This window comes from Pinus tabuliformis, chromosome 4_1 (assembly GCF_031772625.1).
Source record: "Pinus tabuliformis cultivar Carrire ecotype Pingquan chromosome 4_1, CPIR1, whole genome shotgun sequence".
NCBI lineage: Eukaryota > Viridiplantae > Streptophyta > Pinopsida > Pinales > Pinaceae > Pinus > Pinus tabuliformis.
In genome coordinates this window covers 197,724,815-197,739,630 of record NC_142303.1, presented here as the reverse complement: position 1 = coordinate 197,739,630, position 14,816 = coordinate 197,724,815, and the positions used below count along the sequence as shown (strand labels likewise).

Sequence of the window (14,816 nt, the reverse complement as noted above, 5' to 3'; positions counted from 1 at the left end):
GTAAGTCTCATTCATCTCAGTCCTTGTTTATTTCTTTGTTGCTCACTTTTAGAAAACCCTTGGTATGGGTGGGACTTTTGCAAAATCAATTTGTTTATTTTATGAAATTTTCATTTTAATTTGATGAGTGCAAATTCTAATTTAACTGGCTCAATGATCATGTCGAAAACCTAGCTCCTAAGTTACCAAGATACGGATACGGATACAAATATAGATCTTGATCCGGATTTGTTGGATTTTTGAAAAGCTAGGATCCAGATACAATGAGGATACATTAAGTACAAAAATTTATAATAATATTTTTTAAATTTTAGAAAACATATTTGATGTTCAAAATCAAAACCATTCATGAATCACATCATTAAAACTAAAATTATTAGATAATGATTCTGAACATTGAAATAATGCATCTTGCCTCATACAAAATGATAATAGTAAATGCAAAATGAGTGGTTCGTCAATGATCACTTCATTAATATGATAATATAAAGTAGGTCTATCTACAAATACTGAAATGGGTCTACATCATCATCATCTGCATATTGCAACTCTACATCGTGAATAGAGAACGATGCACCAGGAATGTCAAAAGTTGTTGCAGAAGTAGGAATTGATTGTGTAGCATCCTCAAGTAGATTAAGGTGAGTCATGGCATTCAATGTCATATTTAAGTAAGATATCTCAGGTTCTACATCCCACATTCTACTTGGACCTTTCTTGTACTTCGGACTAAAATGTGATAGAAGGCGAAGGTTGGAATGAACATATACAAGATCCTCAGCCTTTGCTGCTCCCAGATGGTTTCGCTTCATCGAATGGATGAAGCCATATGTATTCCATTTCCTCTTAGCTGATGAGGAACTAGCAACCTATGATAACAACCTCGTGGCTAGAGTTGAGAGATAAGTGTTGTCTCCACCATGGAAGCCCCACCAAGTAATAGGATCCATATGCCCCCAATCATCCATGGCTAGTGGATCTGAAAATATCCCAGTGGATTGTATAAATGCTCCAATTTCCTCACATACTTCCTTTGTAATTCCCGCTTCCCTATAGATTTTCCTCAAAGCTGTCTTATAACCTTGTACCACTTCAAAATCTCTGTTTGGAGTTGCTCTACCAGGCAAAGACAATATTTTAGAATGATAATGTTTCGGGTGCATACGCCAAAAGGTGTAATGGCATGGTCATTTTGTTCCACTTTTTTGTAACTATGTCTTTCACTTCATTGTAAATATTTCAAAAGGGTCACGTTCACTTGCTTTGATAATTTCCCGTATCCTCTCCAACGTACTATTTATGTTTTCATAGACTTCCCCCAACCAAGGCATAGCTGTGTCAAATTCCCTAATCATGTTTAGGATTGGTTCTGTGAACTGCAAAAGGTATTGGACCTTGTCCCACCATGCATCGTCAAGAATGATAGACTTTATTCTTCAACCTCTATCAGAGGTTGAAGTCCTCCATGATTCCCAAAGAGGGTCAATGATCATTGCTTGTAGTGCTTGTCTGACCTCCACAAGCCTCTTTATGACTAAAGTGTGGGAAGCAAAATGGGTTTCAAACACCTACATTTGTTATCATAATTCAAATCTCAAATCAGAAATAAAATAAATTATAATTAAAATTAAGAACTCATAATGCATAACACTGATTAAAAATTGGGTACCTTTAGTAGCTCCAACTTTGCAAAACTCTGATATATGGCTTGGGGCATTGAATGATTGGTGATAAATTTTTGGATCTCGTTTGATGCTACATATATTTCATTGATCCACTCAATCTCACCAATCTTAGAAAGCATAGGGTTTAACAAATGCACCGCACATGGAGTCCAGAAGATGTGATCATATTGATCCTCCATAATCAAGCCCACAACTCTACAAACCTTTGCACTGTTTGTGATAACTCAGACAATATTTTGTGGCCCCACACTTTCTATTGCATCAAGAAGAATTCTGGAGATGAACATTGCATCTTTTTCCACCCCATTGCAATCAATGGCCTTCAAAAACATTGCTCCTTGGGGGCATATTGCGATAACATTAATTAAAGGGCGATTTATTTGGTCTCTCCATCCATTAGAAACGATGGACACTTTTGTTTTTGCCCATGTATCATAGATTGATTGTAATTGTGTTTTTATGATGTTAACAAAGTGGTGCGTAATTTTTCATAGCCAGGGCTCTTGTATCCTTTTGGTGCTTCATTAACTGCTTTAATCATTTGTTGCCAATAAGGAGAGCGCACCAAATTGAATGCTAGCCCATTTGCATAGATGCAACGAGCAACATGCTCATCTGCAACTTCTCTGCCTTGGTTATTGAATGCAACAACTTCAAGAGGTCCTAGAGTAGGCCTTTTATTAACTGTGACAACTGGTGTAGATGGTAATGGAGACTTGGTTGTGGAAGCTTGCACAGGTTGTTTTCCCTTGGTGAATCTCTTATCAATGACATCTTGCAAAGATGCATAAAACTTAAGTTTTGCAGGGCTTAACTTGTCCCAAGTTGGCCATTTGGACCGGTGCATACCAACACACCTGTTTTAGTTTGCCTAGTGAGATGGGCCATTTCGAATGCTATTGCATTCACTACATCTCCATTTGTATGAACTACCCCCAAAGTTTTTGCCAATAGTTTCTACATACTGCCATACTTTATTGACATTTGTCTCCTCATTCGGTCTCTGTATGTGTTGTGATTGTTCCATGTTTATCTCATTGCATTTATAATCAAATATAAATTAGTAAAATTATAACTATCAAAACAAAAAAACAAAAAATAAGCCATATAAAATTTATTAAAAGTAAGCCATATGAAATTTATATTAAAAAAACCATATGAATTTATATTAAAAAAACCATATGAAATTTATATAAAAAAATGAAACACTTAAATTTATTAAACGCAAACCATATTAATATATATATTTATTTACATATTAAAAATATGAATAAAAAAATCCAAACACAAACCACATAAATTTTATTAAATACAAACCATAAAAATTATTAAACGCAAACCATATAACCATATAAATTTCTTAAAGGCAGACCATATATATTTATTAAATATGGTTAGTTACCATATGGTACCATATAGAATTTATTAAACATATTTATGGTATTAGAAAAAACGAAACCATAAAAGTTAACGTATCACATAAAACTTAACAATATAAAATTTGTATGTATCACTTAAAACTTAACAATATAAAATTTATATGTATCACATAAAACTTAACAAATTAAGAGATATATCTATCTATCTATCTATATATATATATAAAACAAAACGAAACCATTCAATATTGATTAAATATTAACCACATAATATATACCCACATGACCCTACCGCGACCACCTGCACGACGACTACCGTGACCACTTGCATGAACGGAACCACGACCCCCTGCACCGCGACCACCTGCAGGACGACTACTATGACCACTTGCACGAACGAAACCACGACCACCTACACTGCGAATCACTACGACTACGATAAAACGCCCAGTAACCCCAACCACGATTGCGACCCCTGAGCAACATCTTGGTCGTTGATTTCGAGGTGTGACTAGTCGATCCCCTCGAGCAGCGTCTCAGCAACAGAACAATACCAGTGCTGAGCACTATTTCGACCCTCGACCAACACTGAGAAACAGAGCAGTGCCACGATTTGGACTTGTACCCGTCAAGTTTTATAATACAGGAAGATCGCCAAAATGCCATAATTTTTGCGCTAAACAAAAACTAACTCGAGTTGAACTGTTAACTGACAGAGTTGATCATTAAAACTGAAGTGTTAACTGATGATTCACGTTGACCATGGAGTTTGCTACCCGGATTTGCCTCCAAATTCTCCTTATCCGACACCAATCCTAATAAAATGCCTCCAATCAAAGTAAGTGTGGTTCCATCACATTTGGAACTGTTTCCCTAGCAGATCCAAGCAGATGGACATCTATTCTTTATATACACAACACATAGAACTAGATCAGCCCAAAACATCAGTTTAACATTCTTGAAAAACATCATGGAATGTACCATATTTATGATTGTCATGTTCATTCTTTCAGCTACTCTGTTCTTTTGGGGATTATAAGGCACAATTATATGATGTTTTATTCCATGCCGGCGAAGATAGTTTCCAAATTCATTTGAAGTGTATTATTTTCCATTATCAGTGCGAATAGAGCCAATATGAGATTGTGCATCATTTTCAATCCATGCATGAAAATTCTTGAATGTTTCAAAAGCATCAGACTTGTCTTCAATAAATAAACCCAACACATTCTGGTGTAGTTATCAATAAATGTCATCATATATTTATTACCATTTGCAGAAGGAACAGACATTGGGCCACATAAATCTGAATGAATGAGTTCAAGTTTTCTATGTGCTCTGGAATGAGAATCATGAAAATACTGTTTGCTGTGCTTTCCTAGAATACAAGCATCACATTACTGAAGTTTCCTAGGAATTGTAGGCAAAGCAGTGACACCATTTTTCTTCAACAAACGAAGGCTGTCATAGTTCAAGTGTCCAAATCTAGCATGCCATAAAAGACTTGATGGAAATGTACCTTCATCATAGTGAGGAATATATGAGAAGTTTTGTGCACGAGCAGAGATTCCTTGCAGCTCCAAAAGTCTTTCTTCTTCTATCCCCGTCATGTCAAGTGAGTGATCTGATGCTTTTTTGACCTCGACTTTGTTATCAAATATATGAATGGAGTGTTCTTGCTGGAGGATGTGGACTAAAGACAACAAGTTTCTCCTCTGCTCCAGGAGATATAAAACATCATGTAGAAGAAAGTTTGGAAGACTAGGCAGTTTGAGCCTGATGGTGCCAAGCCCTGATGGCTTGAGTATTGACTTGTCTACAAAATACATTGCTCCGTCAACATTGTCAGTGAATTTTTCAAAAAAATCTCTCCTAAAAGTCACGTGGCAAGTTGCTCGTGAAACAAGCAACCAATCATCCTTCCATGAAGCAAGTGAAGCATTGAATAAGTCTTCAGTTACTCCAATGTTGCAATGTGCCACAACATAGTGAGCGGATTCGGGTGCTTTACTGTTCCCTTTGTCGTTGGTTTTACCTTTGCCTTCCTTTCTTTCCTGCTCAATTCTGTCCCAAGGCAACTTACATGTGGAACAGTGGATGCATCATGTCCATCTCTATTGCATCGTATGCAATGAAGATCAAACTTTTCTCCTTGGAACTGTCTGCCCCCCCTCTAAGCTTCCTCCTTCCTCTTTGGCCACCTCTTCCTCTAGAAGAATCATGTGCATGATTCTTCTCCTTTTGTGCAAGGCATACAACTTCTTCAATAGATTGAGGAGATGTCTTCTTCCCAAAAGCCCTTTTTCTCTCAGCAAACTTCTTTTGAAGGGAGTCAAAGGTAATCTCCTTAAGGTTTCCACTTGCTTGCAATGACTCAAGATAATGTGCATAGGTGGGATATAATGCCTTGACATAAGCTATGAGAGAAATATCTATCTCAACACTAGTGGCTTTTATATCATGCATATTGGATCTTATTTCTGATGTTAAGGCAAGAGGGTCATCATTTTTCAACTCAAGACTGAACAACTTAATCATCGATTGAACAACTTCAAGTTCAGAGTGTGAGTCATACAATTCCTTCAATTTCGTTAAAGCTTCAAAGACATTTGAAAATGGCGAAATATGGCGACTCACTTCTTCATTTATTGATGCTGCAATCAAGGCATAGGCCTTGCTGTTCTTGTTTCCCAAATGACAATCTCCTTATCTAAAGTGGGCTTTGCAGGTGCATTGTCTCCTTCTCCCTCCTAAACCCCTTTCCACAACTCATTGAAAATGAGGGTGTGTTTTATCTTCTGGGACCACTCAGGATAGTGCTCTTTGCTAGAGAGAACTACTCCCACAATAGAAATTAGTGAATGCATCATCAAAAAAGACTAGATTTCCAAAATAGTTGCAGCCTTATTAAACATATAAAAATGGCAAAACTTCATTTTACACCATGTCAAAATTTTAATATATGACATATAACATATATCCTGTCCACCAGTCATATCTTGAGAATTCCACCCACTCTCATATTAAATACCACAACTTCAACATATAAAAGGATTTTGAATTCATAAAATATGTGAACCATATCCAAGCTTTAACATTACCAAGGCACAAATCTTTCATATATATCTCGTAACATATGGCTCCACCATTTATGCATTCACCATGTATGATACCATGTTCAACGTACATATGCATTTACTATACCAATACCAATACCATATGGACCCTTTAAAAACATTCAACGCAGAATATGTATCGAATATGTCTGGCTGCAATATATATTGAACAACATAACTACTTCACTCATGGCACGGTCATTGCATCTCAGTCTTCCACGCAAGACAGACCTCCAGGAACAGTCTTTAAAGGTGCCTCCACACAGGACGATACCAAATTTCAGGACTTCTCAAATTCTGATGGTTGAGGCGAGCTTCAATGGCTGCATGCAGTGTTCCTCGGTCATATCCTCTCCTTCCTCAGCGATGGAAGCGACCAGAATTGTCAGACGTTGAGGTAGAATAGAGGTGGAATCCGCCCAGCAATGAAGGTGAAACGTTTTTCGGATATAAACACATAAGCTAACATATTAATGAAATCGCATCCTTGCACAGAAAATAGAGCGAATTCAGAGAGGGCGGCAAAAATGAAGTGGAGAGCGGGAGAGAGAGGTAAGCGGAGAGCGGGAGAGAGAGGTAAGCGGAGAGCGGGAGAGAGAGGTAAGCGGAGAGCGGGAGAGTGGAGAGATTTTGAACAGCAGGCCAGAGGTGTCAGTCTGCAGAATATAGGCAGGAGGGAGTTACAAGGGCAGAAAGGAATCCAAAAATAGTGGCTGGGACCTGTGCTCTGATACCATGTCAGGCCAGGAGGTAACTCCTCAAAGCGAATTGTGATTTTTCTTTGAGATTGATCATGGATATATACATGGAGGGAGAGACTCTTGGGTTTCATCTCCCATTGTCTCTTCATCTTCTACTTCTCCGTATTTTCTTATTTACAATATTTACATGGATTCACCTAATCCCAAAGATTAGGTGTCAACACATCACTTGCCCCCTGCGGATCCGGTAACTTAGACTAGGTCAGAGTTTCACAAACGTAGTGTTTGATCTAATCACAGAGCTTATGTTTTTGTTCTAAATTAGGCTATTAGCAGGCATAAACCCTAATTTAATTGGCCCTATGATCAGAGGGGAATTGCCACATTGTATGCTGGCAATTAGGAACTATGCCAAACATCTCTACCGATGAATAGTTGAGCTTTTGCCAGACAACTCACTTCTATATTTTTATTTTATTGCAACTAGCACAAACTTTAATGTTACTGGCCCTACAATCAGAGGTTAATTGCCACATTGGATGTGGTTACTTAGGGACTATCTCTACTGCTCTGTTGATGCATATTTGAGCATTTGCCATAAAATATTAAAATCTAATATTAAAAGACTTTGTATCAAGACTAGAGTCTTGTTAGACAGGAAAATTTTGTTAGTAGTAAAAATTGCCATTGTTACACTATGGTCAAGTGTGATGAATTGAAAGCTGTATTACCAGATCAAGATCCGCAGGGTCTTGATGCTGGATCTGTAGATCCACATTTTAGATCTGGATATGGATATGAATTCACCCACATATGCATAGGATTTACCACGTAAACAGATCCTTCAAACCTGCAAACAGATCCCATGCTGCTGGAGCGGATCCTGTGCCAGTGAGCCCCTAACAAGCTGGAACCCAAGCAAATAACATTAGAGTTTCAGGGTGTTTTTTTAATTGTTTGTTTATAATTTTTTAGCAGTATTTGCGAACTGTTTGAAACCCTAAAAGCCAAATATTTTATTTAGAGTTAGATTACTTATTATTAATATATACAGGTAAGTTATTAATTACCTGTTGTGTGTAGGTTGTATAGCACATGATAATATGCTGGCAGGAAAAGTCTGAGACATTAAAGTTTAACTTTCAATTTTTGATATGCTAGCTAGAAAACTCTGGGAAAGCTTTGAAACAATATATAGATAATAGTATATAGTATATAATTAGTTTTCAGTTTTTTGTGTAAAAAGGATGGTTGTGTCATTAATAATTTAATTAGATCAATCCCATCCAACTCTAGGTGAAGACTTCTCTCAGAACAGTATGATGATACATAGACAATAGCATGTCCTCAAACAGTGTATGGTATTCATTTACCATCATAAAGGGCTGGGAATTTTTAGACTTCAAGATTTCAAGGAAGAAGATAGGTTGATCATGATGTGGAGTTGAAATATTTAGCTGATGAGGATGTAGAGCCATTTCTGGATATGTAGTTAGACCTACTCAGCATCATCATATCAAGATAGTGATCATTGATGAAACACTCATTTTTGTATTTTACAGTTATCCGTTTTGCATAAGGCATGATGCATGATGCATCATGACATCAGTGTTTGGATTTATAAATTAACTAATTATTTTAATTCTAATGTTGTGATTCATGAATGGTTTTGATTTTTAACTTCAAATATGTTTTCTAAAATTAGAAAAAATTATTGATTTTATTGTACATGGCATTTATCCACTGTATCCAAATCTTGGCTTTTCAAAAATCTGATTGATCTGTATCCAGATCTATAGGAATTTACAGGGTAAGTTCCTCAGATAGAACACCAAAGGACACCGCTCACAAACAGATCACAGATCAATACACCCTCAAGAGGGAAACAGTCCACGCCCTGAGCCAACGCGGCCACTTCAGGGAATTTATTAATAAAAAAATGAAAATTTACATAAGCTTCTCTCATGAACGGTTACCCTACAAATGACCCTCCATGCTCTTCAAATAGAGATCATGGACCAATCAGGTGTTAAGCCACGGATCAAGTGTCAGTAATACCGAGAGAATGAACCTTCGGATCACTTCATGTCTATAACATTTCGTGACTGTTGGATTGTAAGTTATAAATGTACATAGTAAAGAAACACACTTTACCTAACTCTACACTAGACCAAGTTATGTGTCGGAATATCCTAACATTGGTATCCTTATCTGGACCCTTATGTAAACGTAATATTCAGACAATGGGGTTGTGGTTCAATAGGGCATGTCACACCATCCACCATAGTTCAATTCCCACGGATGCATATAATAATCTGTTGGAACCAGGTGCCAGTGCATGATGATTTCGATGGAAGAGTTTTCTTTGTTGCTGTTGCTCGGATCCTTATCTGTTTCTGTATTCTGGTAATTTAGAGTAAAAGTAATATTCAGTCAATAGGGGTGCGGTTCAATAGGGCATGTCACACCATCCACCATAGTTCAATTCCCCTGGATGCGTATAATAACCTGTGGGAACCAGGTGCAAGTGCAGGATGATTTTGATGGAAGAGTGCCCTTTGTTGCTGTAGCTTGGCTGGACCAGAGTGCTTCTGTTTAGTGATTTATCCATAAAGTGCTATTTTGCTTGTTGAAGTGGTCATATAATGGCGTTTGATGTCTTTGTGTCAATTGCAATGGTTCTCCTTTGTTTGAAGGAAGCACTTAAAAAGAAGTAATATTCAATACTTAATTGAGTGATTGGATTGCGTAATTTTGTTTCAATATTATTTTCCAGGATGATTTGCATATGAGTGGCTGGATAATGGGGTTTTTGTTGTATCTTATGGCTGGACAAAAGTTACAAATCGACATTTGATAAATGTTCTTAGTGTGTCGGCTAGTGATGCAATGTTCCTTGCAGCACATGACTCCTCATCATTTGTTGCATCTTCTCAGATCATTCCAGACATCCTACTGTAAATTATTAATCATATTGTGCTGTCCCATGTGATTCAAGCAATTACAGTGAATGCAACAAATGTGAAGTGAGCAGGAAAAATGATTGAGCAGGTGCATGCTCACATTTTGGTTCAGACATTGAATCATTTTATGCATGATATGTCATATAGCATAGAGAGTGATTCGATCAATACCTTGTACAAGAAAGGGAAGCCCATCATGAATTTTATCATAGGGGATGTACTGATGTCCTCCAAAGTTATCAGGTTTGCTCTACCTTACAGCTATTTAAGCTTTTAAGGACTAGATAGATTGGTAGCTCTTACCCCACCTTTAGCTTCTTGTTGAAGGTACGACAAGTATTGGCTAATATGGTGACGAGTGATTTATGGGGACATTCAAGGATACATAATACATCAGATAATGATAGTATTGCTGTAGTGCAAGATACTGTTCTTGATCTTCATTTTTGGTCACAGGATAAGTATGTTTTGCAGATTTGCAGTTTGCCTAGTCAATTTATAACATGGCCTGATTTGTAGATTCAGGTCAACCAGTGATTTTGGAGGTGTATGAGCAAATGAAAATCATGCTTGGCGAGATTAATGCATTGTTGAGCTTAGAGATGTGAACCTGTATAACTATATTTGCATAGAAGTGGAAAAAATGCGGGTAAAGCTAAACATTTCACTTCATGATTTAGCATTTGTCCTTACACTAAATATTTTTCTACAATATTGCTAGAAGCACCAGTGCCACCTAGCGGCTGGGTGAAAAGAAAACTGCACATAGATCTAGAGTTTTGGAGTGGCTACATGTAAGAATTAGACAAGCTTATCTTTGATGAGTGAGTGTGATTTGTATGACAACAATTGAGCATCAATCTAAGTGCCCGATGATTATTTGGTTATGCCCAATCAAATTAGAGATTAAGAGAATTGACTTGTTTAGTGTTTTTATTCCTTGCAGCGTTTAGGGAATGGGTTCTTTCACATGTCTTTCCTGGAAGTGTCGAGGAACCTACAGTTTCATACAGTGTCAAGAGAAATAGGTTGATTGTAAATTGGGCAAAGAGCTTGGTTCATGTACATTACAACTTGCAGTTGTTGCCCCATTATTGTAGCAGGCAAATATGGATAAATCATATAATATTTGGGGCAATGATCCAAAGGAGGACAATTTTGACGATGTAGCATTGGCTTTTGAGAACTTGGAGATACCTCCTTTGGATGATGATAATCCTATTGAGATGCCACCCTAGCCATTGCTTCAACCCACCGAGGACTCCAATTACAGGAGCATCAACTCCAACTTTATCTTCACAGTTACCTCCATGTCCACAACTACATGGGGCTTGTGGCGGTCGCAGTGGTGCGAAAGGAAGGGAAAATTGATAGTAGATTAGAATCAGTCTCTTGTTTCACGTATTTAGTTGTTATATTAGAACTTTCAATTGTTGGACATTAATTTCTAATATCTGTTTTGGAAATTAGGCACATGGCCTATTTTATAAATGTCACTGTTCGATCGTGATTTCATAAATTCGTAATCTACTATGCTTATTATTTCATTGTAGTCTAATTCTTTGTAAGTTTGTACTTTGTAACTGCATTTAAAATATGGTTGATGTTATCTATGTATGTAGTATGTGGGGCTTGTGGTGGTCGTAGTGGTGCCAAGGGAAGGAAAAATAGATTGTAGATTAGAATCATTGTCTCTTGTTTCACTTATGTAGTTGTTATATTTAGAATTTTTCTATATAAATAGAATAATAATAATGTGTCATCTTTCTCCCATTGCTATATTCCCCATAGAGCTTGACTATAATTCACAGTTGCAGCTAGAAGATGTGAGAGCTGACTTTAATGACCAGACCCACTAACCATAAAATTCCTCAAGGAAGTGCTAATCGGGAACAGAGATCAATTGATATGCTTTATGATACTATTTATATAAATTATATCTTAGATATAATTTATTACAAAAGCTTAAATTAATATTAATATTATCAGGCTATATAATCTTTTTGTTCCTTGGAAAATTTTCTTGGAGAAACCCTCCAGGTGCTTCTTTGCATTCTGGGAATGTTGGTTGGTGGTAAATGCTATTGGAGTACATGTGGTTTCCTCAGGTGTTTCCTTGCATTCTATGGGTGTTGGTTAGGGGAAAATGCTGTTGAAGTACACACACTCTTGATTTGGAGGGTCTTTATTGAACGTGAATCCATGACCTTTCAATGAACTCCACCTCAAAACTGGTCCGTTCAAATTGATTGAGCTAATGCACTAGGCCTATATAACTTTATAGACGTGTATAAGTTATATGACTTTCATACTTTGTTTTTGTGAGATATATTCTCTTTTATTAGTGAAATACTAGATTTGTAATGTGTATCTTTGTTGTATCATATCATTAGTATTCATTTTGGTATTTGAATGTGGTAACTGTTATCCAACAAAAGTGGGTAACCCTATAGAGAAAACTTTTCTCCTATCGTGGACAACTAGCTAGCCAGCAGCCCTACACATTGCTTAGTTATGATGATATGCCACATTCACTCTTGATTTGGAGGGTCTCTATTGAACATGAATCCATGACCTTTCAATGAACTCCACCTCAAAACTGGTCTGTTCAAATTGATTGAGCTAATGCACTAGGCCTATATAATTTTATAGACGTGTATAAGTTATATGACTTTCGTACTTTGTTTTTGTGAGATATATTCTCTTTTATTGGTGAAATACTAGATTTGTAATGTGTATCTTTGTTGTATCATATCATTAGTATTTATATTGGTATTTGTATGTGGTAACCGTTATCCACCAAAAGTGGGTAACCCTATAGAGAACTTTTCTCCTATCGTGGACAACTAGCTAGCGAGCAGCCGTACACATTGCTTAGTTATGATGATATGCCACATTCCTCTGCCATTTGCTTGGGTCACACATCTCTCACCATTTGGCATTCCTCTTGCACTTTTGAAGCCTTATTAGCCTTAAAAGGGAATGATGTCATGCTTTGAGAGGGTTTTCAGCTCACATGTGTGGGCAGTTATTACACTATTGGATTGGTTTGTAACCCATTGACTTCATGTTTACTCAAAATCAAACTTGTTATAGGGCTTTTAGATGAATTGATGGATGTGATAGACCTCATATAAATGGAGGATCACTCTAGAGTCTATTCTTATTTCTCATCTTCGCTTTTGGATTTTGGCCTCCTTTGGAGATCTCAAATTGGCCTAGTTGTAACTTGCTGCTTGTGGAGATGTGATCTTTTTGGAGCTATTGCTACTATTGGAGAATGATGTGTGCCTTGGAGATGTCTTTTGGGATTGAAAGAAGACTATTTCTTGGAAAAATTGTAAAGTAGAATTGCGGATTTTTAATGGTTTGTCATGTAATGAATGTATGCTAGGTTTTTTCTCTCGTTCCTGTCTAAATGCATATGTTTATTGGAAAATCTTGCCTGATCATTACATGTTAAATTTATATTCCTTGAATACCATAGAGGACCTACTAGAGAGCTTTCCTCTACTTAATTTCTCCCCTCATATAAAGATAGCCAGGATTCTCCAGTTACTCCAAGCTTTGATTTAATTTCTCTAATTTCTCTTAAATTTTAAAAACTAGGGAAAAGCATTGGGAATCGTTGTGGTGGTCAAAGTTTTAGATGGACGTTAAAGCTCGCATAGCTTGAATTCACGTTGATTGATCCTCTACATTCAAAATTTAGCATTTTTGTGTGGCTGAATTTGCCCTAATAAGGTTGATGTCATCTTCACAAAGCAACTTTTGCCCTAGTAAAACCTTAACTTTGGCTAAGACTTCAACTTGAGGCTGAATTTGAAGGTTTTCCCTCTTCTTGGTACTCCTTTGTTGATCTACATCTTGAAGCCCTAGGTATGTGTATATGGTACACTGCTCCTACACAGAGAATTGTGTCGTTTTCCTTTCAAGAGATGCCTTGCTTAATCTTTTGATTCATACCACTTTGAGCCAGTTGCCTTATTCTTTAGGTGAAAACTGGGAAGCCTCGTGTAGTAAAACTCACTAAAGAGCAAGAAGCGGATTGTTGAGGTGACAGTGGCAATCCACCTCATTGTTGCATCAAAGTCTGGACTCTGGCCCTTGTGAGTTATTTCATAAGGCCCTCTAGATTTTGAGGCAACAGGAACTATGATGTAAACATTACACACTCTTTTGAGTGTGCAAACATTGACATGACTAGCAGACAATAAGAAACTTAGATCAATCATCATGGATCCCATCACCATGACAACCCTCTTCCTCAATGTAGTATACTGTCAGTGGCCTAAGTGGTACTAGGTAAACGTTGTTAACGGGAAAGTGGATTCCCATAAATGGTTACATAAATGTAAGTTCAGTGTAATGGAAAACAACCAGAAATGCCTAATCTATATGATTACACTGAGAGAAGCGAGGTGCTCTTACAGCCTGGTGTGGGACAGACTGTGTATGCACACGGGCAACATGATTAAATAAAATGGAAAACGTTTATGTCAGATGTCTAATGTCAAACAAAGAGAAAAAGGAGAGCCATAAAAATAAATAAAGCAGAATAAAATAGCCTGGTGAATTAGCTTGAGTGGTTGAGTGCAATGAATTACAAGCAGGAGGTAATGGAGTCAAGTCCTCAGGTTGGCTGCCTCTGTGGGATATTATAAGGCCTCACTCGATGTCCTGGTCAGGTTAGGTTGCCAAAAATGCAACTGGGCGGTTTAACCATCCTTGGTTTGAGAAGTGCCTGGAGGGCTTCTCCAGCTTGTGCATTCCATGCCCTGAATCTTTTAAGCACTGAGAAGTTTGCACCTGGGGTTTTTTTGATGCTTCTTGGTGCTTATTAGATTGGGGGTTGAGATGGATCTATGCTAGACTCTAGCTAGTAGATGCTGAGGATTAAATCACGGACCTTGTGACAATTCTGTTCATCTATGTAGTTACTTTTTAGTGGCTTATGTATGCTGGTATTCAT

General features: G+C 37.2%; 1 protein-coding gene across 1 annotated transcript in view; it reads left to right on the top strand.

The window, feature by feature from the left end:
* LOC149174901 (uncharacterized) overlaps positions 1-14,816 on the top strand; it is a 33,933-nt gene that overhangs the window by 13,986 nt on the left and 5,131 nt on the right. The gene's annotated exons all lie outside the window — the stretch shown is intronic.